This window comes from Chlorocebus sabaeus, chromosome 22 (assembly GCF_047675955.1).
Source record: "Chlorocebus sabaeus isolate Y175 chromosome 22, mChlSab1.0.hap1, whole genome shotgun sequence".
Lineage (NCBI taxonomy): Eukaryota > Metazoa > Chordata > Mammalia > Primates > Cercopithecidae > Chlorocebus > Chlorocebus sabaeus.
Window position 1 is genome coordinate 34,479,330 of NC_132925.1, and position 17,976 is coordinate 34,497,305.

General features: G+C 35.4%; 1 protein-coding gene across 10 annotated transcripts in view; it reads right to left on the minus strand.

Moving 5' to 3' along the window:
• Positions 1-17,976, minus strand: part of ZBTB20 (zinc finger and BTB domain containing 20) — an 830,675-nt gene that overhangs the window by 445,142 nt on the left and 367,557 nt on the right. The window contains exon 1 of one of the 10 annotated variants that reach the window (XM_007985744.3): positions 1,210-13,801. The exons of the other annotated variants lie outside the window; for them this stretch is intronic. The gene's annotated coding sequence lies outside the window, so the exon portion shown is untranslated. Of the gene's footprint in view, positions 1-1,209; positions 13,802-17,976 lie in introns of those variants that run through there. 10 annotated transcript variants of the gene reach the window in all.

Genomic DNA, 17,976 nt, shown 5'->3' on the forward strand with positions numbered 1-17,976 from the left:
CTCGATTCCCTATACTAAGGATCACATTTTTAAATAAAATAGGATATAGTAAGAGAAAAATCCTAACCAATACAATATTACATGGTTCAAGGAACAGATTAGAAGGCAACATATGTTTTATTTATTTATATTTTAAAATTCTGATTTTCTAAAACATGAGAGTCATCTGATTTAATTTCTGTGTCATTATCAGATTTTCCATTTTTATTATTATTCCTATTACTAGTATCATGTAGATGTTATATTGTTAAAGCATCTGGTAATTATTAATTAGTTAATTTAGTCTAAATTATGATTATGCCTTTGTTTTAAATCAATGTTTTTCATAGTTACTAAAAGCCAAAAGCACTATTTTTCCAGTCACTTATTTTCATTTCAAAAACAGTTTGTTGTCGATGAAAGTCGAAAAAGCATTTTCCAGGTTATCACAGAATATGCAATTCATCTTCAATGGATATATATATTCTGGTAATGTTGCTCCCATAACCTAGCTGTACTTGTAAGAGTATCTCTATTTCTGAATGTCTATATTTTATACATGGAATTAACCTTCATTTGCACACTTACATTTCTATGTATTTAAATTTAGTCCTGAAAAACCTCTAAACTAGTCTCTCCTGTCTTACAATGTCCACAAAACTTAGCATCTGATTAACATTACGGATAAAAAGACCACACAATTGACAATAAGGACACTTTAGTTATTATAGAAGTCTGAAGTTTAAGTATTTCCAAACTATAATGTCCCTTTAGGAATTCTCAAAAAGGACTAGCTTGGTCCTAATGAAAGCAGTGTTTACTTTTAAAAATAAATGCAATAGTTGTACCGAAATATGTTCGAAACATTGTATGACGTGTCATAATCAACAATGTTGAAAATAACTAAAGATCTTTAAATCAACTGATAATTTTATACATATATCCACAAATACCTGAACAAAATTTATAATTACTATTGGGACAAAACATTAACATATTCTTCTGCTAATGAAGACAAACAACTTTGAGAAAATCCTCTCTCATTCTCACGTCTCTAACTTTCACAATAAATGCAGCACTGAAACTAAATTCTCAACTTAGAAATACGCTGAGCTCCAATAAACAAGTTGATTTTAAAAACTCACCAGACTAACAGTTACGCTTTTTCCCCTATCTTTCCTTTGCTTTCCCTTGTTCTTTCACTTTCCATACACACACAATCACACTTACCTGCACAAGTCTGAAACATCAGTCTATGTATTTTTTTTGAAATGTACTCTGTACCGATGCATTTTTCTGTGTTTCTTTCTAACCCTCGGGAATGTTAAGAATTTAGGAAGAGAGCCACAGCTTAAGAGAGCAATTATTTGCCAGTAAATACTCAATTTGCTTGTCCTGTGATTTTTCTTCTAACTTGCATATTCAATAATCCGTCCCTGACTGCGTCACGAGCACAAAAAGTCTTTTCTCCAAAGGAGAACACTTTCGCCAATCAACCTTCAGCCATGCCAGGGCACAGCTCGTCAGGGTGATTTGTTAGCTTTAATTAATAATTCCTCACACTGGCCATTTTCACAAATAATGCAGTGAGGCTGGGAGGCTAGATCGCTCTGATTCAGACAGATAAAACTACAGTGGAAAGGGGGTGGGGAGGGGTGTGGGGGAATTCAGACGCCGTTTATAAACACCTCTAATCATACTCTTTCAGTTTACAATATAGAGGACATCTCAGTTGAATTACCACGTTATGTCCACCACTTTGTATTCAGATGGAAACCATATGTTCCTCCACTTTATCTGCTAGGGCCTCCCTGGTGCCAACACAGTCATTGGGCAGACAACATTCACAAAAGAGGTCTCTAGCCTCCGGATAGCAAAAGTTTACTGCAGGGTGAAGTTGAGAAATCAGACATACACTGCACTTCTCAGTGAGCTTGTGTAACAGTCTGGAAACACAGAAGTATGAGTTATGAGTGTGAGATTTTCTCTTATCCTGCTGTGTGATACTGGGCATTTCATTTAGCCTTAAAAAAAAAATCTCATACCTCATCCTCAAAACAGTTTGCAACAATGACTGATTTGTTCATGCATTCCATGAACATTTATTGACTCCCAAATATATGCCACACACTGTATTAAATGCTGAGAATTTTGCTTGAAAGTAAGACTTTTCCATTTAACTGGCATAATCCATGGGCTTGGACAAAGCCACCAAACAGATAGTGTGCAAATAAAAATAAGGATTCCTAACTGTTTCTGTGTGGCTAAACCAAATAATCAGTAATTGACAACACACTTGATTCCATTGTGCAAAAGTCATGCTCGGGGTAAAAAAGAATATACAGAGATTAAAAAATAACTTTTTTCAAATATTAAAAAATTTCCCTCAAAGTGACTAGAGAAGTAAGAAACATATTAATATGTTCATAAACAATTTCCAAAGATTCACAATCACTTTAGGAACATACAAAGAAAAAAATTGTATTAATGTCCCTGATCTTTTATAAGAATATATGCCTGTGTGTGAGACTGCAAATTTATTAATTTATTGGATACGTATTTATTGAGCATCTACTCTATTTCAGGAGCTGAATAATATTGGAGATAAGTAAAGCACAGCCTCGTAATTCAAGAAGTTCACAATTTAGTCACCAGACTCTAAAAGAGAAAACACACATCTCAACTGAAAACTGTAATACAATATAGCCAGAGCAATGACACAAATATATATAAACATATAGGATGGGCCTCCTAGAAGTGATGCATCAACTATTTGTAAAGGTTGAGTAGAAGTACCAGTGGTAAGAACATTCTAGGGAGAGTCAAACCTTTGAATCCTTTCTCAAACTGTTACTAGAAGCAGAACACCAGTTCTAGAAAAGATGGGATTTAATACATGACAATTTCAGATAAATGTTTCAGATGGTAAATATTGCAGGATTTAAAAATAAATTTATTAAGAAACAAATGTCCCCCAAAACTATAACATCTTGATATCATCAAAAAAGCAAGCAGCATCTCCAGCACTGGCACATAGTAACATACACGTCTTTCTCACTTTGTTTCAGTTCTGTGTGTGTTTCAGTTCTCTCAGGCAAATATGAAGCATGCTTGACACACACTGCCTTTCTGTGTTTTCTTGCCCATTTATCTTCTTTTACTATGGGTAGGCTTGTACTGCTTCTGTTTTCATTGTACCGTAAGATAAATCATATCTGCATGACTGTTAAAGGAAGGGGAAAATCTATGCCCATTTTGTGGCCACACATATACCTCTAGTCAGATAGTACATGCTATATGGAACTAACGGTGCAAATGTTAAATGAGAAAGGAAATAATACTCCTAAACCCCCAAAAACCTCTTTCATAGCTAGTAAATATTCCTGAAAACTATATAGAAATATTGGTGTTATTTAACATTTTGCTTTATGGTATATTTAACAGTATAAGGCAATAGCCAGAATACTACATTTACCATAGATCAGTAACATCTAGCCATTTAAAGAACTTACAGTTTACTAATTCATTAAATATGTATGAGTTGAGCTCCTACTATATACTGAGCACTTATCAGTAAATGTTTGATTTTTATTCCCACAATGCTTATACATAATAATGCTTATACATAATAATAGTTAACATTAACTGAGTGTTAACTATATGCTAGGGACTAATCTAAAGACTCTACATATAATATCTCATTTAATTCTCACAGTAACGTTGTGAGGTAGGTACTATTACCATCTCCATTTAATGTATTATGAAACTCACAAGTAGAGAAGCTATATATACACGATGTGAATTCATTCTACCCAATGAGACCAGGGCAACTAATGTCCAACTAAAATCAGATTTATTACTTTATAGTTACATAGTCACACATAATGTTTATGTCGTGAAAATTAAAGAAAATGAGTCTGGGCGCGGTGGCTCACGACTGTAATCCCAGCACTTTGGGAGGCTGAGTTGGGTGGATCACCTGAGATCAGGAGTTCGAGACAAGCCTGGCCAGCATGGTGAAATCCTGTCTCTACTGAAAATACAAAAATTAGCTGAGCATGGTGGCAGAAACCTGTAATCCCATCTACTTGGGGGGCTGAGGCAGGAGAATCGCCTGAACCCGGGAGATGGAGGTTCCAGTGAGCCGAGATCATGCCATTGCACTCCAGCCTGGGTGACAAAGCTAGACTCCAACTCAAAAAAAAAAAAAAAAAGAAAGAAAGAAAAGAAAAGATGATGATATGCTTTATGTGCATAGCACAAAATCTAGCCCAGAATAGGGGTAAAATATATGGCATTTGAAGTATTCAGAGTTAAAGGTTACCACATACAACTGAGACTTACTGTTTCTGGACCAAATGACCATATATTATTGAAGCTTATCTTAGACAATAAATGTAAATAAATCTTAGCTAAAGCAAATTAGCCTTGGTAGTCTGGTAGGTTTTCCTTTGAAGATGTTAATAATATAGTTGAACTGGTTGTGTTTAAGAAAACAGAGCTGACAGACAAAATAGAGATAGATGACACAGGAACTTACCAGTTAATAATAGAAAAAATTCTTGTTTTTCCAAGTGATTAATACAATATCACATTGTATTTAATGTAGATGAAAAAGCTTATTTGGGACTCACTGGGGAAGCTACCACTCAGTATAATCATATGCTCTTTTCAGATAACCCCACGCTGCTAACTTTACGGCTAATTGCCAGCATTTGCCAGCTCCGAGCACTCTGATGTCCTCTCCACATTCTTTCTTTTCTCTTGACATTGACTAAATCTAGCCAACTCTAATTCTTGACTTAAACTATGGTGCAAATATCCATGGAACACAACATTTTGTTATGATGATAAAGCTGGTTCTAGATGAAATGGTGGTATTTCTTTATGGAGGGGCTACAAGGAGGCTCTTTTCATTTGCTTGTGTGTGTAAGTAAAGTTTCTTCTTTGGGATAAAGGACTGCGGACCCTCCATTATTGGTCTTTATTCTGTAGATACTGGCTGAGATGTTTTGTATGGGAAAACCAGCAGATGAGTTCATGAGCATCTGTCTGAGCCATACTAACCTAGTGGCACCTCCTGGGAAGCCAGGGCTTTCTAGAATCTGTTTATTTCTCAATTGAAAATCCTAATTCATAGAAGTTAAAAGTATAGAAGACAACTTCACGTCCTCTTTCTTCATGATACCTGGATTGGTTACAACTTAGTAAAATTTTAGCCTGTTTGGTCCCTCCTTCCTTCCTAGCTATCTGAGTCTCTAGTCTTATACAGGGAAACCTTGTCTTCTAATTGAAAATGATCACAAACAGAAGTTATGACAGACACATTTCAAAGTAGATGCTATTTTTCCAAAATAAATTCCACATACATTCCAATTTCTGAAATTATGTATTTTCACACACATTATATAAAAACGTAATACTTTAAAATGTTTTGGTGAGACCTAGATAATGAAGGAATGAAAAGGTGACTTAATTCCAGTTTTTCTAAACAAGAACTTCAGAACTCACGTATTTTAAACGTGTTAAGTGGTGATCAATACAATGGGCTGTATATTTGTTTGAGAGTTAAAAATCAAAAATTTTCTCAGAGTTCTTTAAGGCATTGCTTTCTCGACCTGGAAGAAATCTTCGACCTTCACATTCTCAAAAGGAGAAAAACGTTTCTTGTCCGAAAACTAGTCATGGCTAGTCCATATGAAGAAGTCCAAGACTGTGCCAGCTTCTCTGTGAACTTGCTATGAGATTTGCTACAAGTAATTTAATGCCTTTCTATGTCTCAGGTTACTTTTTATCTATGATACCTCAATGATATTATTAAGATAATGTGGATCAAGTGTTTTGATCATTGCATAGAACATATGCTAAAGCCCTAAATCCCCAAATATCAGAACGACAACTTGAATTTTAGAATGACACTAACACTTCTACAACCTTAAATAGCATATTTAGCACCTCAGTATCTCCACTTTTTCAGCTATAAAATGGGTATAGTCATCTTTACATTTTCCATCAAATAGTATATTGGAATAAATAGAGATTATTACAAAATCTGTTGAAAGATTTCAACAAAATGTCATACACGCAAGTGAGGTGATGAATATATTAACTGGCTTGATTATATATTTCTACAATGTATACACAGATCAAAATATCACATTGTATCCCATACAAATATATAATTATTTTTCAATTAAAAATAAATAAAAATTAAAATGTAATCAAACCTCTGAAGCTGATTTTCAAATATATTAGAGGAACTGATTTTAAAATATCAAAGCATAAGAAGTAAATGTTTTCAAGCATATTTAGATACTTATGAAGGAAGACTATTAAAAGACAGGGAGCAGGACTGCCTTTTCTTTGTGTGGCTGGCTGCATTTTATGATGGATTCAAAACCCCAGTAATGAGAAAACAGAATCAGAAAAAGTGATTTTTAGCAGGCTGTTGAATGACACATAAAATAAAATGTATTCATTAATGAGTCAGCAAAAAATGTTATGCATGAGCTTTTATAGCCAGAATTTTTAAGCAGCTTTTTCATACTTGGTACAGTCGTGTTCCTGAAGTATCCTCTAACAACCCCCTCCCACGTCTCTCTCTCTCTCTCTCTTTTTTTTTTTTTTTTTTTTGCCTTATACTGCCAGGTTGGAATAATGACCACAGGGAGGAGCAAAACAGATATGCTCACTGTGGCAGAAGCCACTCCAAAGATCAAAGACCCGATTCAGCCATGGCTGCCAAAATCAGAACCACAGTGGGTGCTCATCAGCATGGTGCCCTGAGAACCACGTGGGCTACCCTTGATAGGTTAGCAACTGGGGGTGCAGGCCCCACATCCTGCTTAGAACCACCTGCTAAGAACTGGATGTGCACATTACCTTACCCACTCACAACATTTGATTTCAACTAAATTCTGTTCTAGTATTATGTTTCTTGAATGATGTAAGTCTAATAGACACTGTAAAAATCACACAAAAACATAAGTACTGTCGACTTCAATTTCACATCTTATAGTACCCAAAAGGGAACTCTGATTTTCCTATATCAGTGAGTAAAATCTTGAGCAATTAGTAAACAAGATCATTTTGTTTTTCGATTTTCTATAAAAGTTGGAGATGGCCTTGTCCACATATCTACAGTAACTGAATTATATCAGTAAATATAAGAATTACAGCTTAATTTCACCCATTTTCTGTCTTAAATAATTCATAAGTTAATTAGTCATTTTATTTTATTCATTGGAAAAATTGTGTCTTAGGTGATGATATTCAAGTAGGGACCCAAAATGTTAAAAATGAAGATAAGGAATAGATACTACATTTTTTCCCACTGATTTCTATGGATTTTCTATTACAGAAATAACTTCTGCAGAGCACTAGTACTTCTGCAGAACACAGTAGGATATTCTCAAAACCAGGATGGTGATAAAATGAATACAATCAGCATCAAGTGATGAGAAGCAGATGAGTAAAGGAATATGCCACAGCACTAAAATAAAATGGGTCCTTAATTTAAAGAATGCTTGCTTAAATTTTATCTTATGAAGAGAAATATTGAAAAGAAAAAGAAAAAGGAAGAAGGAGAGATGAAGGGAGAAAAGTTGGAAGGACAGAAGAAAGGAAGCGAGGGAGAAAGGAAGGAAGGGAGGAAGGAAACAAAGGGAGGAGGGAGGGAGAAAGGAGAAAAACAGTGAGTAAAAAAGCAAGCAAGAAAGAAAGGAAAAAAAAAGGTAAAGCCATTATAGACCCACTGGCTGGCCCTCTAATCTTCCTTCTCTGCTTCCCACCCCAACCCAAATGTCGGGGACACAAGTGGGATAGTTGGAAAAAAAGGAAAATTTCTTTCTCCAGCTGATGCTCACTTTGGTACCAATAGCTCTAACGCAACAGTTCCAAGGGTTTTTAATCTCATGTGGTCCTTTGAGAATAAATTAAACTTATCAACCTTCTCTCCAAGGAAGGGGTGGGGAGAAAGAAAAGGCATATTTACAAATACAAATAAAGTATACATTTAGATAAAATACAAAGTATATTTGCATAGATTTTTAAAGAGCTTATATAAACTCTGAGATTCATCTCTGCACCATCTAATTATCCATTAGCTTAATATGAAAAACCATTGGCTCTAGAATCTGGACCAAGCTATAATAAATGGGTAGGGATAGGGATTTGGAGAAACGGAAATGAGATACAAAACAAACCAACCAAAAACACACACACATTAAAAATAAAAAGGTATTCCTTCTCTCCAAGTGAACACTTAAGCTTCTGGCTCTTCATTGCTTCTGGAATTTAGATCAAGAAAAAGTATGATTTAAACAATAACTATTTAATTAATAAAAATAGATAAAATTATACAGCAAGATATATAATATAGCAATTTTTCATGTTTTTAATCATTAATTCTACAGTCCTCCCTGTTAACTGTCTTTGATAGTGCACTAACACCTAATACTGCCCTGATTTTGAACATTAGCTCTCATACATACAATAACATTGAAATTCCAACACCATTTAATATTGTGATTAGCAACTCATCAGACATATAGGAAATTACAAGGAGACGCTGCAACAGATACAACAAAGCAAATAAACAATAATAAACTAATTTCAAAGTTTTAACGATTATATATAAGAGGACACAGACCTTGCCTTAACTGTACTAATGGGAATTGTCTATATTTGTTTAAAACATAATATTGTTTTGCATAGTAATTCATAATCTTCGAATGCCTTAAAGTATATTTAGCTCATCTGATGTGAATATCAACTCTGGAAAGTAAATAGGAGAGATATCATTATCCTTTTTTCATAAGTGAGGGAACAGAGGCTACAAGCTATTAAATGACATTCTTAATGTCACAAATCTAACATGTGGCAGAGCAAAGGCTAGAACTCACATGTTCTGATACCCAGTAATTTTGCTACTATCCTACACAGTACTCAAAAAATACTCGTTACACATAGCTTGTTGAGGCACCTGTGTTGTCTTACTTTGGAAATTAGGACAATATCCTCAAATGAGTTTATGCATTCATTCACAATAAAATTTTATTTTGGCACACAGTAAAACAGCAAGTATACTAGCTATTTAAGAGGTGCAAATAGATATATTTGAATGTGTACTGCATGTGTTATGGATTATGTTTGCATGTAGTATGTGTCCGTGAGTGGGGACTAGTGTATGTTTACTCATGTTGTTAGAATTTTGTTAGAAAAACAATACTGTTGAGTTAAGCCTGTGTTTTATTGTTAATCATGCATTTAGTAACAGCAGAAGTTGACAAATCACTTATAATTGCTACATATTATAGCAGCACAATTCACAATTGCAAAATCATGGCACCAACCCAAATGTCCATCAATCAATGAGTGGATAAACTGTGGTGTGTGTGTGTATTTTATATATATATAATACACACATATATATTATATACACACTATCATATATACTATATGTATACGATTCCAGCATATATATGCCTATATATACATATATATACAAATATACACACACACACATATATATGTTAGACTACTACGCAGCTATAAAAAGGAATGAATTAACAGCATTTGCAGTGACCTGGATGAGATTGGAGACTATTATTCTAAGTGAAGTAACTCCAGAACAGAAAACCAAACATTGTATATTCTCACTGATATGTGGGAACTAAGCTATGAGGGTGCAAAGGCATAGGAATGATTCAATGGGCCAGGTGCAGTGGCTCAGACCTGTAATTCCGGTGTTTTGGGAGGATGAGGCAGGTGGATCACTTGAGGTCAGGAGTTTGAGACCAGCCTGGCCAGCATGGTGAAACCCTGTCTCTAATGAAAATACAAAAATTAGCTGGGCGTGGTGGTCTGCACCTGTAATCCTAGCTGCTCCAGAGGCTGAGGCAGGAGAATCACTTTAACCTGAGAGGTGGAGGCTGCAGTGAGCTGAGATCATGAAACTGCACTCCAGCCTAGGCAATAGAGCAAGACTCCATCTCAAAAAAGCAAGAATGATGCAATGGACTTTGGGGTCTTGGAGGAAAGAGCGGGAAGTGGGCAAAAGATAGAAGAATACAAATATGGTGCAGTGTATACTGCTCGGGTGATGGGTACACCAAAATCTCACAAATCACCAGTAAAGAACTTACTCGTGTAGATCACCTGAGGTCAGGAGCTCAAGACCAGCCTGGCCAACATGGTGAAACCCTGTCTCTACTAAAAATACAAAAAATTAGCTGGATATGGTGGTGGGCACCTGTAATCTCACCTACTCAGGAGGCTGAGACAGGAGAATTGCCTGAACCCAGGAGGTGGTGGTTGCAGTGAGCTGAGATTGTGCCATTGCACTCCAGCCTGGGCAACAAGAGCAAAACTTCAACTCAAAAAAAAAAAAAAAAAAAAAAAGGAACTTACTCATGTGCCCAAATACCACCCGTACCCCAATAACTTATGGAAAAAAAATCCACTTCATGTAGTAATATACGATAAGCACTTAGTAAATGCCAATTGTTATGTTCTTGCCTGGCAACTTTTGGTTGTCAACTGAGTAGAAAAAAGCACCACCTTTTAGAAACTTGTAATTCCTTCTTATCTGTATGTTACCTTCATTTTCATAAAAGGCAAGCAGGAAAGTGTGTTGTATCATACAGTGATGAATTTTGGAAATTATGCATACCGTTTTAATTATAGCTTGAATATCCTTTATTTGAAATATTTGGGAGCAGAAGTATTTAGGGAGTTTAGACATTTTTCGGATTTTGGAATATTTTCATTATATACTTACCAGTTGAGTACACACCCAGTCTGAGAGTCTGAAATCTGAAATACTCCAATGAGCATTTCCTTTGGGCATCATGTCAGTGTTCAAAACATTTTGGATTTTCGAGCATTTCAGATTCCGGATTTTCAGATTAGGGATGCTCAGCCTGTACTTTAAATATGAAAGACATGCACTTGTTAAGGATTTTTGCAGAGATTTTATTTTGCAATTATGAGTCAGCCCACATATGACTTCTGTTATGCAATTACATATTTCTCAGAACTCCTCTATTTTTTCATTTATATTACTTAAATTTTACTTAACTGAGAAATAGAAGATTCATTTTTTGTTAAAGTGCAAATAAATGACAAAAGAAACTTAAATAAAAAATTAGTTGATTTAAATACTCAAAAAAAACCAAAAATGCTTCATGAATAGCATAGTAGAACATACTTCGAGAAAAAAATATAAACACACATATATCTGACTTCAACTATCTTCTTTGTTAGTTTCGTAATTATGTAATTAAATTTATTAAATAACTAAAAACTGACTTACAAATTTATAAGCATATATTCAGGTTTCTGAATTAGAGTAAAAATGTAGTTAAAGATTTATAATCTTATTGCCCTTATCTTTCCTATTTTTACTTGGGAAATTATCCTTTTTACTTAAAAATTTTACTTCCTGTTTTTATCTCTGAAATATATAGTCTAATATGAAAATATACAAGACGGCAGATTGTAGGGGTGAGCTCATTTCTTCCTTAAGGAAATGATATAATAGAAATTATAATCTAGTGGATTTACCTGTACCATATTTCTCTCTTAATATCCAAAGCAACCCTTCCATCCCAAATACCAGAACCAACCTTGAACAGAATTCCAAAGTGTAGATGGAATTTACCTCCAGTTCCTCTTCCTTATCCCCTCTTTGTCCATGTTTCCTTTTGACCTTCTTGGCCCTTCCTTTGACCTTATCTAAAGATGTTATTTCTGGTGTTAGAAAGTGTTAGAACTTTCCTCTTCAATTTCAGCTTAAACTGAAGTCTTCATTTAACTTGGATTCCTAACTATTGCATCCTTAGCCCATATTGCCAACCCATGAATTGAAATGTTGCCATCTATCTGACCAACTTAATAATGTCTTGCATCCTGCTCTCACGTAATAGTTCACACTCTCTTAGATACCAGTGAAATATTTTTCTGTTTCCTGCATTTATCTCAGCCCTCCATGTGAGTCACCTGTGTTAAAATTGTAGTAATCCCCACTTTCGGAGGCTGAGGTAGGCAGATCGCCTGAAGTCAGGAGTTCGTGACCAGCCTGGCCAACATAGTGAAACTCCGTCTCTACTAAAAATACAAAAACTTAACCGGGTATGGTGGCATACACCTGCAGTCCCAGCTACCTGGGAGGCTGAGGCAGGAGAATCCCTTGAACCTGGGAGGCGGAGATCAGGTCACTGCACCCCAGCTTGGGCGACAGAGTGAGACTCCATCTCAAAAAAATAAAACAAAATAAAAAATAAAAAAAAATTAGTAATCTCATTTCTGATTCACTTGATCTGGGCTTTCTTCCTTTTCCCAGTTGGGCTCCCTCTATGGTTCTAGTATGCTTTGTAGTGATTAAAAGGGTTAGGATAAGTAAAACCACTGCCATAAACCAAAAAATTTCCAGTCTACCTCAGGCCCTAATGGTCAACTTGGTTTTCCCTGACCCCTATTTATTCTGTTTATCAAACAGAAAATAAACACTCTTTACCAAGTTCCATAAGATATATATTTTTAAAATCTGCTAATAGCATTTAGAAGGTGAGTATTCATACTGAATCTTCTACTTCTAGACCAAAAGCACTAGAATACTCAGAGTACTCTAGAAATTTATAATGGAGGTAGGTGACTCATTCTTTTAGAATTCATCTGTGGGAGGCAAAATAACTGCACCCCAAAATGCCCACTGCCTAAAGCCCAGAACCTGTGGTACATGGCAAAATGTTATGTTACATGGAAAAGGAACTCTGTGAATGTAATGAAGGTTGCTAACACTAAAACAGGGCAAGTATCCTAGATTATCCAAGCTGGCCCAGTCTAATCACCTTAAAAGCAGAGAACTTTTTTTGGCTGGAATTTGGAAAAGAGGTGTGGTAATAGGGGAAATTTGAAAGATGTCGAGTGTGATAATGATTCCAGGTGCTGTTGCTGGCTCTGATATAGGGACAGCACATATGCAAGGAGCTAAAGTTGGCTCCCAGCTGATAGCAAGGAAATAGAGATCTTAGTCCCACAACCATGAGGAACTGAATGAGCATGAAAGTGGATTTTTTTCAGAGTCTCCTCCAGTTAGGAATCCATCCGACACCTTGATTTTGACCTTGTAAAGCCTATAGCAGAGAAACTGGTGGAGCCAATCTAAACGTCTGATCTGCAGAACTGTGAAATAATAAATTTGTATTGTCATAAGCTGCTAAGTTTGTGGTTGGTACAACAGCAATAGAAAACAAATATATTATCCAACATACTATCCCAGTCTAAAGGCCAATAGACACATAGTTTAAAATCATAGAGTAAAGAATTAAGGCAGCAACCACTATTATGAAAACAGAAAGTTCTTAACACTATAAATATATTTTCCCTGATATTCCTTCTTTTTGTCATATCCTCAGAGAAAGTGAAATACCACAGGACTACAGGAAAAAGAACATGGGGAATGTATATTTACTTAAGTGCAAATTGTCCTCACCAAGGAATTTCACAAACGTGCTCTTCCTCACAGGTAAGAATACTATACTAACAGTGCAACATTACTCAAACCAACTAAATCTACCCTCTTCAATAGGAAAAATCTGAAAAGAGCTTAAAAGATTATAAAGGCATGAAGATAATGAACATTTAAGAAACAATGAAAAGAAGAGAAAAAAGGCCAGGCAAATGTACCCAAAATTCACACATCATATGCCTACTGGGGTATGTTTTTCCTACTATACAAGTTTTCTAATAATCATACATTTAAAGGAATATATCTTCAAAAATTATGATTATTTATTTGTATATGTCATCACCAAAGCTAGTTTTTAAAATGTATTTTCCAAAATGAATTTTATTTCTTATTCATATTTTTTACACAGCTAGCTTCTGGTCTTCACTGAACAAAGGAATATTGGGAGAAAGGCAGTTATTTCCAGTGATTTTTGGCATGCAAGGTTTAGAAAACTTAACCTTTGAAAATGTACTCAACTTCAGAACCTAAAACTTTTGGAGGTATATAACTACCAACAACATGCTGAAAACAAATACTTTTGCAATCAACTAGAAATAATTTTCACAGTAAAAGGTAAATTCTCAGCAGGTTGCACATATTCTACTTCATAATTATATCACAGTATGAAACAATATGAAAGAAAATAAGGGAAAAAAACAATATAGCTATTTAAAATTCTTATAGAAACAGGATAAATGAAGTTAATTTTATATTTCTGTTGAGATAGAAAATATACTGAGCTAAAAATTACTAATACCACACTTTGAATCTTCCCTTTTGTCTTCCATGGAGGCCACACATGGAAGGATAGCTCCAATGACCTGGGTAAGAGCACTGCAGGATAGAAATGGCAATGCGAGATAATGTACACATGTTCCTTTCTTTTGAATATCACATTCTGCTTCCTAGAGGTCCCTGTAAACTTATTAAAAACTTCAGTCATTTTGTAAGGAGATACCATAATTTCCAGGGGCTTTGAGGCTCATTTATAGCAAATTAATCCCCATTTTACGCCTGTCCTCATTTGGTATTTCTAAAGGGGGTGGATAATAAATCCCGCCAACTCTCTTTTTAAGGGCTATTCAGATACTAAATAAACCAGGAACATTTAAAAATACCATCTCACAAAAATCTGCTTTGCTTAACCTTCTCTCCTTCTTTAAAAAAATAAGAAAGGCATGATGTTCTTTTTTTGTTAATTAATTCATTTTAGACAATTCCCTAAATTTTCATTTTAATAAATTTTTGTGTGGGTGCATTAATTACTCTCAAAGATGCTTTACAACTGTTACCTATTAAAAGCCTTTGTTATTGAATAAAAAAAAGAAAAGAAAAGAAAAGAAAAAACTTCCAGCATGCTCCCTTCCTTCTCTATTCTGAGCAGGTCCTTGCTATCAACTGCTGGAGTATGCTTGCTTTGCACCTAGAGCTATAATTATTTTGCTTTAATTTTACAAAACCTTTTGTTCCATTCCCACGAGCCCACCTGATCCTCATATTACACTCGCTCTATTAAAACACTCATGCAGAACAAAGCATGGCTGTACTGATTCATAAGTAACTTTTTTTTTTCCTCAATAAAATGCCACTGGCTAGGGTTCGGGACACAGTCCTGGGCCTCACTATCCTTTGCCAATTTTCATATGTTAGAACAAAAAAAAATATGTTGTATCAGAGTGTGTACTCTTCCCCAAGATCCTTCCTTTGCCCCACTTGTTTTTGTGTTTTTAAACATATTTTATCTTATACTTTACTTTGGGGCAATATACGTGACAGAATGTTGAGGATAGTGGATATATTAAAAGATTGCAATCATGTTGAGATTTCTTTTATTTGTGTGGTTAAAATTCTTAAAAATCACTTCTGTTGCCTTCTTTAATTTTTGTTCTTTCTCCTTACTCCACCTCTTTTCCTTGAGATCATGCAATATATGTGGGCTTCTGGCAGAAAAAAATTGCAGTGACTCATCAAGAGAACTGTTTGTTTGCTCTGAGGAGCACCCTGAGGACCCTCTGGGCTGCATAGGGAGCCCTTTGATCCTAGGAAATTTATTTCTTCCAGATGTTTTCCCCACAGCCACCTTTCTGCAATGTCCCTCTTCATTATGTAGCATAAGAATAAATACTCAAGACCCACTGCTATGGTATACAGTTTTCCTGAATGTAGAGTGACAGGGAGTTGACATTTGATTGAGCTGTTGGGTTCTTCTTGCCTTAGGCACAATGATGGAGGAAGGTCAAAACTGAGGAAAGCAGAACTGGGTCTGTTCAGGTACAGTGTCTTTAGGATTAGGATGCAAATTATATGAACCAGGCCAAATAAATTATGTAAAATCTACAAATCTACAGACCATTGATCATGGACCTAGTTTTCTCCAACCCTGTAAAGTCTTGATGCCTGGATCTGCCATGTTACTCCTCCAATTTTTTTTTTTTTTTTTTTTTTTTACCTAAAGTACAAAGTGCGGACAGGAAAGTGAAGCCATTGGACATCTCTTGTTTTTTCTTGGCTTGGCTGACAGTGCTAGTGGAAAGGAGAAGGGAGAACAAGGGAGGAATGCAGAGCAGGTACAAAGGTAAAGATGGTGTGATGGGCTGAATAATGACATCTCAAAATATGTCCATGTTCTAACACTTGGAGTCTGATTATTAATCTAAATGAAAAAAAAAAAAAAGACTGTGCAGATATAATTAAATTAAGGATTTTGACACATAGAGCTTATCCTGGATTATCTAGATGGGCCCTAACTACAATTCTATGTATCCTTGAAACAGGAAGATTCCACATAGACAGAAGAGGCCAAGTTAATGTGACCACAGAAGCTGAGATTGCAGTGATGTGGCCACAAGCCAAAAAACAGTGGTGGTCAGCAGAAGCTGGAAAAGGCAAAGAAAAGGATTCACCCCTAGAGCATCCAGAAGGAATGCAGCTCTGCTGACATCTTGCTTTTGGCCCAGTGATACTGATTTTGGACTTTTGGCTTCCAGAACTGTGAGAGAATAGTTTCCTGATGTTTTAAGTAACCAGGCTTGTGGTAGTTTGTTATAGCAGCCACAGGAAACTAATACAGACGTTAACCATTTCAAAACTCCATTGTTCACAGCATTTGTGGAATCACTGAAGTCTCAGGTTAAAGGCACAGTGTAAAATAGTATGCCAAGGCTTGAAGACAAAATTCTCTGTGGAGATACTGGAGATATTAAGGGCACTTATAATCTACAGCAAGTAGGGAACTAAAACAGGGCAAAGAGAGTGCACAAGGGCATTCAACAGAAGGTTATACAGATTATGAATGTAAACGTTCTAATTTTCTAATGCTGGTTTGCATTTTTTATGAAGTAGGACAAATCTATCATATTTTCCATTTAAGTTAATGTTTACATATAATGTATTACCAGCCATTTTTCCCCTAAATCAATTATCAGTATCCTTAACTTTAGTGACATTTGATTTGGCAAATATAAACTATATTTAGCATATATATACTGTATTATAAAAATAAAGATCATCTATCTGCACTTGAGGTAACTTTCGTTTAGCTATTCAAAGAAAAGTCTATTTTTAAGGTTTAACCCAAAGATAATATGGTACCTAAACCCAATAATTCTTAAATAGATATATTAAAACAATAACTTGGCTGAGCGTGGTGGCTCATGCCTGTAATCCCAGCACTTTGGGAGGCCGAGGGAGGCCAGGACTTTGAGACCAGCCTGACCAACATGGAGAAATACTGTCTCTACCAAAAACACAGAATTAGCCGGACATGGTGGTGCATGCCTGTAATCCCAGCTACTCAGGAGGCTGAGGCAAGAGAATCTCTTGAACCCGGGAGGCAGAGGTTGTGGTGAGCCAACATCACACCATTGCACTCCAGCCTGGACAACAAGAGCGAAACTCCGTCTCAAAACAAAACAACAACAACAACAACAATAACAAAAAACCTCCCAAAAATCCAATAACTTAAATCTGGAAAAGTCCAATAGCAAAACTATCGTGACCAAACCACCCAGTTTATCCCTTTCTCTAGTTCATCATTAAAAACATTTGGCAGCGGCATTATTAATAAAGAACTGAAAATACACCTGAACTCCATGATTCTTCTTAGCTATTTTACTTTTCAACAACCAAACCATTAATCTTCATAATTACCATGAAGCTAATAGATGTAGACCACAGATAAAGATGAAGAAATAAAGTTATGGAAAGCTTAAAGAGATTCTAGATCAATCAGCAAATGAGAAGAACTGAGAAAATGAAGTAGAAACGCTGGCTGCATTCTCTAGTACCTTTGAAAAACTACTAGAGATAGAATCCTTCTTTTGGAGAAAATAGTCCAATGACAGAACATATAAAAGATGAACAGAGTCATTTATTTTTTGCTCCTTTCATATTAACACAGAGTATTCATTTGGCAGTAGGTTTAAAAACAGGAAGAATAGTCTATTTTTAAATAAAATTAAAAAAATTAACTGATGATTAACATA